General features: G+C 42.3%; 1 protein-coding gene and 1 long non-coding RNA gene across 9 annotated transcripts in view; one reads left to right on the top strand and one right to left on the bottom strand.

Moving 5' to 3' along the window:
- KIAA1217 (KIAA1217 ortholog) overlaps positions 1–14,217 on the top strand; it is an 820,709-nt gene that overhangs the window by 426,045 nt on the left and 380,447 nt on the right. The gene's annotated exons all lie outside the window — the stretch shown is intronic.
- On the bottom strand, positions 9,422–12,432 carry LOC147361057 (uncharacterized). The gene is made up of 3 exons (XR_015139668.1): positions 12,230–12,432; positions 11,926–12,008; positions 9,422–9,555 (listed from the first exon to the last, which is right to left on the bottom strand). It is a non-coding gene; the product is annotated as an uncharacterized LOC147361057 (long non-coding RNA).

The raw sequence follows: 14,217 nt of genomic DNA, 5'->3' as shown, positions 1-14,217 counted from the left end.
GTTTGGGTTTTACATAACCCATTTTTTAAAGGACAATACACTTCTTGAAGGTAAAAAAAATAAAAATAAAAAACACAATATTGAGGGGGAGAAAAGGTACCTAATGATAGTAAACTGGTAAAACTCTATTTTGCTTTGTCTTCTCTAATCTCTGCTTCCAAGAACCCCTTTCATCTTCCTGATAAAGAACACTCAATAACACCTACAGCTACGAGACAGTAGAAAGGTTGTGTGTCTGTGCATGAGTGGGTATGTGTGTGTTACTTTAGACATAACAAAAGAATGAAGCAAAGTGATGCCCTGTGTGTGTCCTTTTTAGAATTTTATGGAATTTGAAAACTTTGTCATGGTATTTGTGCAGTCATTTGTTGGTTAACAACCCAAATTCAAAGGTGCCTTTAATTTTCCTATGAGAAACCTAACTTGAGATGGAGAGACCTCTCTCTGCCAGGCCCAGGGCAGTAATCTTATAAGGGGCCTCATGCAGACCCTCTCACCTTCGAGAGCCCGAGGCTTTTTCCACCTTTCCCCAACACTGACAACCGTGAACTCATTGGCCTCCATTATAAGATTACAGGTAGCAGTGTGTGCCGCGTCCAATTCTTTATGACCCTAGGGACTACACCCTGCCAGGCTCCTCTGTTCATGGGATTTTCCCAGCAGGAATACGGAGTGGGTTGCTATTTCCTCCTCCAGGGGAACAAACAAGGGTCCCAAACAAGGATCCCAAACAAGGGATCTAACCTGCCTCTCTTATGTCCCCTGCATTGGCAGGCGAATTCTTTACCACTGAGCCGCCAGGGAAGCCCATAGGTAAAGATACAGACATATAATTTCCAATCCCAAAAGCCTATACATAAGGAGGGAATTATTATTTTTTACAGATCAAGAGACTGAGGCTTGAAGAAAGTATGTAACTTGCCCAAGGACACACGCCAGTAGTAGGTAGATAAGCTGAGATTCAGCCCTGGGTTTGTCTGACTAGAACACGGCTTCCTTCCAAAGAAAACTTTTCAGCAGGAGCTGAAATATTGCAGGCCGTTTCCTCTGGGCCACAGAGACTTTTTGTTGGGGGTGGGGGGATGTGGAGAGGGCTGTCCATCGATAGGATCCCTGCATTTTCTTTTTAAAAAGAAACATGACAGACTGAATAGCTGATTATTAAAGAATGAGGTTCCTTTCTGGATGATAAAGTGAGGCGGAGAGAAAGTGCTGGCTCACCCAATATATCAGAGGGGTTCCTGCGTGCCCTGCAGCATCAGAAGGGGCTGCCCCCATTCAGCGTGTCCACTGGGCCCGTCCTGGCCTGTCCCTGGCCACCGCCTGACATTATCAGCGTTCACATGTGTTCACCTCCAAGGACACCCTGCATTCCAGATCACTCCACCTCTGAGTTCCTGGAGAAATCATTCTTCTTTTAAGCAAAGAAAAGCCCCACAGTCTAAAGAGGCCATTTTTCATCCAGGCCATTAAACAGCAGCTCTGAAGGTGTATATAAGTCCCCCCTCAGCTCTGCTTGCCAAGCACATGATCCAGGGGCTGGAGGGGCATAATTCACGAGATTCCAGCTGCCAGCAGGGTCTGATGAACCAGGCAGGAAGGCTGGCCGCTCTAATGAGCTTAGTTAACTCTTCAGAAGCATGAGATACAGCAATGTTTCCAAATATCTTCCGAGCGTTAAAGTTTTGTGCTGTGGCCACTCTTACTTTTATTTTTTTTCCCTTTAAATTAGCAAGGGTGGGGGACTTCCCTACTGGTCCAGTGGGTAAGACGCAGTGCTCCCAATGAAGGGGACCTGGATTCGACCCCTGGTCAGGGAACTTGATCCCACATGCCGCAACGAAGACCCAACGCAGCCAAATAAATAAATAAAAACATGAAAAATAAAAAAGTTACCAAGGGTGGTACTTCCTTGGTGGTTCAGTGGTAAAGACTTTGCCTTCTAATGCAAGGGTTTCAGGTTCAATTCCTGATCAGGGAACTAAGATCCCATGTGCCTCATGGCCAAAAATCCAAATCATAAAACAGAAGCAATATTGTAACAAATTCAATAAAGACTTTAAAAATGGTCCACATCAAAAAAGAAAATCTTAAGAAACATTAAGGGCATTAAAACTGAGACAGCTCTCAATGAATACACTGTGGCATCTCATGAGCACTTGACATTAAATTGACAAGATCCTTGTGGTCTGGCTGGACTTTCCTGACCATATTCTACTACTCTCCCCTCTGTCTGCTCTGGTTTCTCCATAGCGCTGTGCGTATTGATAAAATACCCTTTGCCTCCAGATGTTTGCCTGTGTTTGCTGTTCCTTCCACCTGAAACTTCTACCTCTTGATGCCAGCATGGCTGTCTTGACCCCCTCATTTAGGTACCAAGAGCATCAATATTAACGCCACAGACACGTCTTCTCTCATCTCCAGCGCTGCACCCCACCCCATCCCCTGAACCACACCACCATCATTCTCTACACTTTATCCTGCCTTGTTTTGCTTTGCTGAATTTATCATATCAGTCTTTGAGTTCTGCTGTCTATGCAACCGAAGGCTTACTTCATGAGGATAGGGAATTTCTTTTGTTTCCTACTATGTCCCAATGCCTAGTTGTTATATAATAAGTTGAAAAAAAAAAAAACATGAATGAATGAAGTATCCATCTGGAAAAGATGGTCAATTTTTTGATACTCAATTCATCACCAGTTGGTCAGATTTTACTGCTGGCTTAACCTGTCTGTATGCAGGTCAAGGAGAAACAGTTAGAACTGGACATGAAACAACAGAGTGGTTCCAAATCGAGAAAGGAATACATCAAGGCTGTATATTGTCACCCTGCTTATTTACCTTATATGCAGAGTACATGCTGAGAAATGCTGGACTGGATGAAGCACAAGCTGCAATCAAGATTGCCAGGAGAAATATCAATAACCTAAGATATGCAGATGACACCACCCTTATGGCAGAAAGTGAAGAACTAAAGAGCCTCTTGTTGAAAGTAAAAGAGGAAAGTGAAAAAGTTGGCTTAAAATAAGATCATGGCATCCAGTCCTGTCACTTCAGCAAATAGATGGGGAAATAATGGAAACAGTCAGAGACTTTATTTTGGTGGGCTCCAAAATGACCGCAGATGGTGATTGCAGCCTTGAAATTAAAAGACTCTTGCTCCTTGGAAGAAAAGGTATAACCAACCTAGACAGCATATTAAAAAGCAGAGACATTACTTTGCCAACAAAGGTCTGTCTAGTCAAGGCTATGGTTTTTCCAGTAGTCATGTATGGATGTGAGAGTTGGACTATAAAGAAAGCTGAGTGCCAAAGAATTGATGCTATTGAACTGTGGTGTTGGAGAAGATTCTTGAGAGTCCCTTGGACTGCAAGGAGATCCAATCAGTCCATCCTAAAGGAAATCAGTCCTGAATATTCATTGGAAACTGAAGCTGAAATTCCAGTACTTTGGCCACCTGATGCGAAGAGCTGACTCATTTGAAAAGACCTTGATGCTGGGAAGGATTGAAGGTTGGAGGAGAAGGGGACATCAGAGGATGAGATGGCTGGATGGCATCACAAACTCAGTGGACATGAGTTTGAGTAAGCTCCTGGAGTTGGTGATGGACAGGGAAGCCTGGTGTACTGCAGTACATGGGGTTGCAAAGAGTTGGACAGAACTGAGCGACTGAACTGAACTAACCTATCCTTGATTCTCTGGGCCAGAGTCAGGCATCATAGGTTACTAAGACTTTTCCAAGCGAGAAGATGCTTCTCTTAGAAATATGGGATACGTTTCTCTTCTCATTTAAATTGCCATCTTATTTTCACGGCAGCCCAAACATGGTGCTTCTAACCCTGAACAATTTATGGGAAATAAAGCAGCTGAAGCTCGTAAAAGAGGGGAAAATCCAAAGCTCACTACATTGCTGTTTTGCAGATAATTTACTAATATTCAAAAGACTTTAACAGATTTTTTTCCCCAGAAACAAGCTATCCTTAATTTCAGTAGTTGAATACATTATGCCAGCGCATCTCTGCTAACCATGGAAAATGTACAGATTTTGTCCTAATATAGAGGCCATTGAGTCTGATTATCTACACATGTTCATACAAAATCCCAAACTAAATTTAGAATAACATTTTCCAATGCTAGTTTGTTTCTATCCCAAATACAGCAGCATTGAAAAGACTTCATTTCATGTTCAGTATCTTGCCCTTTGCCTGGCGGCAAGCAGAGGCTTCGGAGCAGGGAAATAGAGTTGCTTCCGAGAGCAGGAGAGGAAGGTCCCAGGGGGAACTGGCCTTTGTGTATGGATGAGTGTCTTTTTCAGGTACCTCTGTTCTTTGGTTTTGAAAGGAAACAGAGACACTCTCCCATCTGTCCCTAAGTCCACTGTGCGAAATTTGCCTCGTTTGGGGACTCCATTATTTTCCTGGCTGTGAAATGGAGGGTCACTGGAGTTTGCAGGAATGTGCTATCTGGATATGTTCCCAGGGGAGGCTCTTCTTTGAGTGTTCCATATATAAGCCCATGTTCTATGATAGAGAGAGGACAAAGGCAGTGGTGAATGAACACAACAGTCAAAAGACCCTCCCCACTTCGGACTTTTTGTTCATCTCCTTACCACCTCTACAGATATAGGTGACAAAGAGTTGAAACTATCGACATCCATTTCTGTTCTGAATTGACTGAAGTTGTGCTCATTTAAAAATTTCAAGAGAAGTCTGCAAGGCTTGAAAGTTTGAAAAAATTTTTTAAAAATAGTATGGTTTGTAGTTTCATGGCCTCTGGTTGCTCTGACTATAAAATTGCCTTGAATGGGGTCCCAGATGGACCTGTTATTTTTTTTGTTCAGGGTAATATTCGTGCAAAAGTAAAGGTGTCATGTTTTCTGAACATCCTCTGTTCTCTAACCTGAATCAGCAAAACTGAGCCTTGTCAGCCCAGTTAGGACAGCTAGGAGCTTCGATTGACAGGACCAATTTGCCAAGAACAAACAAGACATAAAGCAATTAAGTCACCTAGAGACTTCATTCTATTGGAATTTCAGAATTATCCTCAGACAATTGGCACAAATTTCAATGTGAGTGCTCAAAGAGAAAAGGTTTGTTACTGTCATCTTCATCACCATCATTACCATCTTCATCATCATTGTAATTTTTTGTTAAGTTTTTTCAAATAATTTTACTTTTTAATTTATTTTACCTTTTGGCCGCTTTGGGTCTTCGTTGCTGGTGCGGGCTTTTCTCTAGTTGTGGCAGGCAGGGGCTACTCTCTAGTTACAACGTGGGAGCTTCTCATTGCAGTGGCCTCCCTTGTTATAGAGCACAGGCTCTGGGTGTGCATCCTTCAGCAGTTGTTACACATGGGCTCAGTAGTTGTGGCTCCCGGGCTCCAGAGCACAGGCTCAGTATTTGTGGCGCAAGGGCTTAGCTGCTCCGCGGCATGTGGGATCTTCCCAGATCAAGGATTGAACCCGTGTCGCCTGCGTTGGCAGGCAGGTTCTTTACCAGTGAGCCACCAGGGAAGCCCCATCATCATTTTCTAGTGAACTTATAATATCAAAATAAACTGTCTGACAAGAAAAGTTCCAAGCAACATTTTTGTTGGAAAGATTTCATGAATAGGGAGTGTAGCATGCCTAGAACGGACTTTACTAGCTTAGATATTTACAAGAAGCTCCGAAATGCTTTTTAAATAAACAATGTTATTAAAATGTTTACTAAAAAGAATTTAAACTATTTAAAATGCTGTCATCCCTCCGATAATGGTAATCAACCTCATAATCGAAATCATAGCTAATAGCTAAGAGTTACTGAAATCTTACTACCAACCAGGAGCTGTGAGGAGCAATTTACATGCATTGTTTTAATTTAATCCTCACATCCTCTGAGGTTGGTGCTGTTTTTATTCCTATTTTACCAAAGGGGAAATTGAAGCTTAGAGACGGCAAATGACTTGACACAAGTCATATAACTGGTATACATGATGAAACCAGAATTTAAACCCAAAAGTGTTTGAGTGTGTAATTCACACAGGCTGGTACAGAAAAGAATTGAATAAATTTGTCATTCTGGGTTTTTTGATTGAAAGAGTAGCCATTTGAATGGGAGCTAAAAAGTTTTTTGTAACTTGCCCTGAAGTGGTAAACAAGGAGAAAAGTTTTAAAGGGAAAGCTGGAGAATCCAATGGACAGAGGATCCTGGCGGGTTATAGTCCATGAGGTTGCAGAGAGTCAGAAACGACTGAGCAATTAACACATCCACTAAATTTGTCTTTCCTAGAAGAGCTGTTTTTCTACTTCCATTATGCCAAGAAGATATTCTTTCTTGTCCACATTCAGAGAGACAGGATAAAAAGCCTGTGCCAAGATTCTGGGAGATGACAGCTCAGTGACAATTTTGAGAAGCAGTCTGTGTTGTTCTTAAGAGCACAAACCCTGGAACCAGACTCTGGATTAGAGTTCTGGCACCAAGACATACTGGCTGTGTGCCACTGGGAAAGTTAGTCAGCCTCTCTGTGCCTCCATTGTCTTATAGAACTGAGACAGTGAAAGCACCTATTTTAATGAGCTTTTGTGAGGATTTAATGAGTTAGCATATGTCCAGTGGTCAGAGCATACTAGGCATAAAGTACGTATCACCTTTTAAGTTTCCAGTTATGAAGGCTGAGCTCCGCAGATTTGCCATGAGATTCCCAGTTTCCACAAGCCCCTCAGGCCTTTCTCAACATCCCGCTGGTGCCTTCTTGTCCCCTCCAGACCATGTCCCTTGTGACAGCCATTGTGTTCTACTGGCCGTGGTCACCGCAGCCTCAGCCTTGGTAGCCCAGCACGGAAATGTCCCCTGTTGAGGCCCAGTTCTCTGCAAGGCCACTGTCAAGCCCACCACTACCCTCTGGAGAAGGAAGCAGGGGCAGAACCTCCATTCCTGTAAATGGAATGTGCTTCCTGGACACTTGGTGACAATGTAAGGGCAGTTTGAAAAGGACCCCAAGTTACTGTTACTATTCCTGCTGAGAGTTCCCAAACCCAGGCTCTCCAGGTCTCCCGGCTCTGAGCTTGCTGCCTTGTGACCTAATTAGATCACCCCTCATCACAGGGCGTACACCAGGCCTCTCCACATCTCAGAGTCCACACCACACCACCCCTAGACCCTAGGGGAGAAGAGAACACCCCACTCCCCCAGCACACACCCACACCCACAGGCACACACACACATACACCCAATTTCCTATCACAGAAAATGATGCTTCTAGAAGACTGAAGAGCAAGGATTCCATTTCCTACTTAGGGAAACCACATCCTCCTAAGAAGAGGGTGTTCTTGCCTCTCCCGAGCAAACAATTTACATCAGAACATATTGTTTCAAACTAGTACATCTGGGGTTACAGCTCTGCTAAAATATTTGAGTTGTGTAATCAGACCACTTGGTAACCCACGACTGTATTCTTGCCTGGGAAATCCCATGGACAGAGGAGCCTGGCAGGCTATAGTCCACGGGGTTGTGAAAGAGTCAGACATGACTGAAATGACTGAATTACCACCACCCCCACCAATCAAACCACTTAATAAAGTTTAAATTTCTTCATTTGGGCACTTCTGTAGGATTACACTTTGTCTTTCCCTTGCTTATATTTCATTGATTAAAAATCCCATGTTTGTCCCAGAGTTCAAGTCTCTCAGGCTCTATATATTGCTTATAACTTTAATTGATCAAATTAATTAGTTTAATTTTTAAAGCTAAATGTACCATCTCAGGGAATCCATTTAGAAAGGACAAACAGGTTTGTTCCCACCCACATGTGTGCAAACACATGCAAAAAAGTAGAATTATGGAGAGAAAATTGAGAATTTGATGAGATCCTTTCCCTGTGTTATACAGTGACTTCCTGCTAGCTAGCTATTTTACATGTGGTAGTGTATACACGTCATTGCTATTCTCTCAATTTGTCCCACCCTCTCCTTGCCAACAAAGGTCCATCTAGTCAAGGCTATGGTTTTTCCAGTGGTCATGTATGGATGTGAGAGTTAGACTGTGAAGAAAGCTGAGCGCTGAAGAATTGATGCTTTTGAACTGTAGTGTTGGAGAAGACTCTTGAGAGTCCCTTGGACTGCAAGGAGATCCAACCAGTCCATTCTAAAGGAGATCAGTCCTGGGGGTTCATCGGAAGGACTGATGCTGAAGCTGAAACTCCAATACTTTGGCCTCCTCATGCGAAAAGTTGACTCATTGGAAAAGACCCAGATGCTGGGAGGGATTGGGGGCAGGAGGAGAAGGGGACGACAGAGGATGAGATGGCTGGATGGCATCACCGACTTGATGGACATGAGTTTGAGTGAACTCCATGAGTTGGTGATGGACAGGGAGGTCTGGCATGCTGCAATTCATGGGGTCGCAAAGAGTTGGACACGACTGAGTGCCTGAACGGAACTGAACTCCTCCCTTCTCTCCCCTGTGTCCACATGTCCATATTCTCTATGCCTGCCCTGCAAATATGCTATTCTTGCCCTGCAAATATGTTCATCAGTGGGATACAGTTTTAAGGTAGAGTTAAAAGAATTTACTCTGTAAATTGGATATTGGATGTTAGGAGGGGAGAAGTGGTTTTGTGCAAAATATTATTCAGCCATAAAAAGGAAGGAAATTCCGCCACAGTAAGAGTATTGTGAGAAAACGCTCACATGTGCCTTGTAGAATCCTCTCATAAGATGAGATGTCTGTCTGAAACTGTTGTGAGTTGTACTGTGTACACAAAAAGGATCTGCTGTAGTCCTGACCCCACCTATATCTGTGAATGTGACCCTCTTTAGAAATGGGTTTGTGAATGTCGCCAAGTTAAGATGTGGTCATACCAAAGTGCATGGTGTGACTGGTATCCTTAAAAGGAAAAGAAAAATGTTAAACCTTCCTCTTTGGGCAACTTCCCTGGTGGTCGAGAAACTGAGACTCCATGCTTCCAATGCAGGGGACTCAGGTTCAATCCCTGGTTGGGGAACTAAGGTCCCACATGTCATAGGACATGCCCAAATATAAATGTGCGTGTGTGTAAATTTTGGACACAGACAAACAGAGGGGAAGACCACCAACTGCAGGTGGGTTATGTGCCACAAGCCAAGACCAGCTTGGTGCCACCAGAAACTGGAAGAGAGGACAGAATCTTCCTCAGGAGCTCTGGCGGGAGCAAGGGCCTGCTGACGACCTGACATCAGACTTCTAGCCTCCAGAAGTGTGAAAATACACATCTATTCTAAGACATTCCGTTCACTGTAATTTGTTACAGCACCCCTAAGAAACTAATACAGAAGCTATAGATATTTTTACATATTACACATCTGTATGTAAATCTGTGTAATAAAAGTATTCTACTGCTTTTACAAATGTCTCAAAGGATGACATTTAAAAAAAAATCTCAACTCAGAAAAAAAAGCACGAAATCCAAATCAATGCCCATATTTATTTTTTCCTCAAGTAATTAAACAAATTTAAGGTGGTGGCGGAGGCTAGCTTCCGTTGATTTCCAGTGAATAGTGTTGATGAGTCAGGACCATTTTATCTCTCAGAAAATGCCCTGGAAAGCAAAATCCAAGTGTTGTGTTTACTAAAGTGATACCATATGTCGGTTGATTAACAAGTTGTCAGAATATTAGAAGTTCTTGGCTGATTGCAAAAAGGAGCATCTGTTTGCTGAATCTTTTATCTAGAGTGTGTACAGATATCACCAGGTTTGGCACTTTTCCTGAATATCAGATAGACATTTATGCAGTATTTAGCCTTCAGAGAGTGATACTGATGTACTGCTGGGGATTAAGATATTTATTCTTAGGAAAGCAAATGAAGTGAGGCCAAAGAGATGAAGTATACATGTTAAGACTATTATGCATCATTCATAATTGTTTTACCATTTTATCTCACATCATCTATAACTAATGTTTCCTTGAATGTCACTTGCATAGTAATTTAAGGACAAAATACTAAATCACTTTTAGGACTATTTATTGGTTTATGTATTGATAGAATTGAATAATATGTTTTATTTATAAAGTGACTTACTGTTTAAATGCTTCAGTAAGATTGCTCACAACCTTGTAAGGATGACCTGCAATCGTATCCCCATTTCACAGATAAAGAATTTGCAGCTGAAATAAGGTGAATCAATCCATCTGGCTTGGAAGTGATAGAACCAGGAAGTCTGATCTTTTGAACTCTACCCCTGCGCCCCCTGCAAATTCCATATGTAGAAGCACAGAAGCTGGTTGTGTGTACAGTGACGGGATCTAGTTAGGGTGAAATTCTGAAGTTTTCCTTTGCACCTTTTTACACCCCCCAACCTTGATTCAGTCAGCCACCATGTAATGGATGTTGTTCCATTATAATTCCAGCAAATGGGTTCTGTTGAAGGAGAAGAAAAAAAAAAAAATTTCCTCTACCCTCTTAAGTTCAATGTATGGGGTCCTGCAAATTTAACAGACAAAAAAACAAATTAAAAGGAAAAAATAAATATAAATTTTATTCATGTTTTACTTGCTTGAGAATTCTCTGAAAAGAAAAACTCAAAGAAGTGGTGAGACTCAGGGACTTACATACCACTTTAACAAAGGCTTTCCTTGTATGGGCTTTGCGAGATGATAAATTATAGGAAGGTGACTAGAAAATATACGCGTGAAACCAATGGAAGATAAGGGTTCTTTTGGTAGGCTTGTTTATGCAAACTCACCTCGGTGCTGTCTCCAGCAGTGAGTTGCTCTCCTCTTCCTAGTATAGGAATGAGGGACCTCCTTCACAAAGGGACGTTTATGCCCTGATTTTAGGTAAAAAAGTGGGAGGCCAGACAGTTTCTCCGTGTCTACTGTTTCTTAATTGCTTTCAGTCCCAAATGCCAAAGTGACATATTTTAGAGAAGCGTGTCCTGATCCCCTTCAATTCCTTTCCACAGCTTATCAAAGCAGACATGAAATAAGTAAGACAGGAAAAAGGGACTCATCTCATGTTAACTTTCAAAGTCAAACTTATATTTCAGTTGTTTCATTTCCTTTGAAATTTCTCAGCACTCACATTCTTAGAACTAAGTGCTTCCACTTTCCTTTAGACTTGATATTTTTGTTCTATGTTTTTATAACATACATAAAGGCTACCTTATGAAGAAGTCTTTTGGTGTTTTGGGATAAATGTGGCATTTTTTTTTTAAAAGAGTATTTCCTTTTAACTATCCTAAATTTACCCCTTTATTTAAATTACAAGTCAGGTGTTACTTTGGAGGAGTTTCTTCCTGTCATTTTTATTTATTTATTTATTAGATAATTTGTCCAATTCACATAGGTGGCATTGGAGTCTTTTTCTTTCTGTGCTAAGTCTTAGTTGCGGCATTCAGACTCTTAGTTGTGGCATGTAGGATCTAGTGCCCTGACCAGGGATTGAACCCAGGTCCCCTGCAAAGGGAGTGCGGATTCTTAGCCACTGAAATACCAGGGAAGTCCTCTACTAGCGTTGTCTAGCTATTTGGGGCTCCGTTATCTGAGGAATTCATCTGACAGTCTGTCATCTAGTCCTTCAGATTTTCAGTGGTTGTTTGAACAGTTACATAAATTGTCTCTTGTTATTAGACTGCTCACATTTTGCTCCCTTGTGTCTCTTTAATCTCAACTCTGCTTTTTTCCCCTTGCTCTCTGTATCTTGGAGTATTGCTTTCCAAAGCTGTGAGCCAAGGACAGCCTGCATCAAAGTCCCCTGAGTCACTGTTGAAAAGGTAGATTTGGGGACTGATCATGGATCAGCCAATTCGCTTCCTGGCAATTTTTCTGCACGGGGAAGGTTATGAATCACTAACCTAGACAGCACATCACTTATTCATATATGCATTCAACCACTATTTAAGCAGAAATTAGATGCTAGGTACCTGGGATACGGGTTTCTTAGGAGATAACAGTGGTAAAGAACCCACCTGCCAGTGCAGAAGACGTGGCTTCAGTCCTGTGTCGGAAAGATCCCCGGGGGGAGGAAATGGAAACCCACTCCATGGAAAGCCTATGGACAGAGGAGCTGGTGAGCTACAGACCGTGGAGTCACAAAGAGTCGGACATGACTGAGCAACTGAGCAAGTTGGAATTTCTAACCTAGTTTGAGAAACAGACAGTGAACAGAGACTTAACCATATGATGTGAGTTATAAAGGGGAGATGTAAAGAGTTGTGGGAATACCTAAGAGGGGACCTGATCTGGCAGGGGCAGGGGGCAAGGACTACTTACTGAGGATGTAGAGTGAGATCTGAAGGAGGAGCAGGATCTGGCTTGCAGAGGGTGGAAGCAGGAGAGGGGCAGAAGGAAAGCACAGCGAAAGCTCTGAGATTAGTTCCTCTTTGGAGGGGCAGGGAGCATCATGACTTGTGTCCTCAGGCAGGAAAGCGAGAGTGACAGGAGGAACAGCTGGAGACAGACCAAGTGGCCAGATCGTGCGAGACCTTGAGGCTGAGCACTTTGGAACTTATCCCAAGGGCGGCTGGAAGCAGTCAGGGATCAGTTTTGTCTTTCAGATCATTTGGAGTCTGGATGGAGCAAGAGCGTATCTGCAGGGGCTCAGTGGGAAAGTTTTGCAAATGTCTAAGACAGGGAAGATGATGGGTTTGTCCAGGGTGGTGCCTGGAAAATCCCATGGACCGAGGAGCCTGGTGGGCTACAGTATAGGGTCGCTAAGAGTCAGACATGACTGAGCGACTTCACTTTCACTTTTCACTTTCATGCATTGGAGAAGGAAATGGCAACCCACTCCAGTGTTCTTGCCTGGAGAATCCCAGGGACGGGGGGAGCCTGGTGGGCTGCCGTCTCTGGGGTCGCACAGAGTCGGACACGACTGAGGTGACTTAGCAGCAGCAGCAGCAAGACAGAAAAGATGATGGGTTTGTCCAGGGTGGTAGTGGTAGGGTGTATTCAAATGCTACTTAGGAGATGGATAAGGTGGGATTTGCTTATTCATAGTATTTTGGGGTTAATGGGGTGAAAGAAAGGGAACTATAAGGGATGTCTTTCATTTTTGTTTTGGTAACAGTAGTTGAAGTCATGTAACACTGAGAGACGGAAGGGCATGAGGGTACAATTACCAAGTTCAGTTGCAGGTATACAGATTTTGAAATACCTCTGAAATAATCAGGTGACCCCCATCATGTACTTTTTCATAGTTCTTATGGAAGAAGTGGAATTTAAATGGGCTTTGAGAGAATGGTGGAAATAATTAGCACCAACGGGGATCCGGTTAGAAGACCATAAGTATGTTTTTGTATCAAAGGGGTTTCTTTGTGTCTTTTTTCTTACTTGGTATTTGGTGTTCAGCTGAGTTCTATATTTTTTCAATTCGTCTTCAAAAGTGACTCATTTCTCTAAGGAGATTATGATGGCTTTGTTCATTTTAATTTTGTTTCATTTAAGAAGTGGTTTGGAGTCAGTAGGACTCTTTGGCTATATTTGTTTGTTCCTTTGATGGAGGACACGCTTAATAAAGGTGGGCGTGTTCTTTCAAGTTAACCTGTAAATAAAACCTATATTTTTCTTAACTTGACATATTAACCAGTTACAGATGAGCTCAAATATACTGGAAGATATGATAGAACTTCCATGAAGAGAACAAATAAAAACAAGGACTCTGTCATTTTGTACCAACATCATGGTTCTGCTGGAGAAAATTCAGGTCCAGTGACAGATGTTAAGAGACTATTTGCAAGAATGAGTTGGTCTTTAATGGCCGTGTCCTTTAGTGTGCAGTACTTTACATTTGATGAGTATTCACATATAGCCTAAGAGAGGACAATGGAAGGCTGTGGATTCTCCTTTTACACTCTGACTTTCCTTCCCTTTTTCTGTTCATCATCTGTTCTCATTTATCTTCACAAAGAGAATATGGAATAAAGAAGCAATGGGGCTAAATTACTCTCTGTGTCTTAAAAATAATTACCCTCAGATCATTATTCTCTCAGTTTCAAAAATTACACGAAAAACTTTAAACTATGCATGTAAAAATAGGTCATTTGGTTGGTTCTGCATTCCTGGATGAGAAACGTCCCCACACAATTCCTGTGCCATTCTCATCTCGCCTCTATTTGGTTATTCTTAGCGACAGGGAGCTCCCCCTCTATTTTAGGAATCAACCAACTTTGTTACTAAATCCAATTAGACAGAATATCTTTCCTCTAATGATTCAAAATGAACTCACTTGCTGACAGTGGTTCTGCACCTCACAGCAACAC

The sequence above is a fragment of the Bos grunniens genome, chromosome 13, assembly GCF_055505025.1.
Source record: "Bos grunniens cultivar Pamir isolate PY7600 chromosome 13, Bosgru_T2T1.0, whole genome shotgun sequence".
Classification (NCBI taxonomy): domain Eukaryota; kingdom Metazoa; phylum Chordata; class Mammalia; order Artiodactyla; family Bovidae; genus Bos; species Bos grunniens.
Note: the sequence above shows the minus strand (reverse complement) of the source record. Positions and strands in the feature narration are given on the sequence as shown.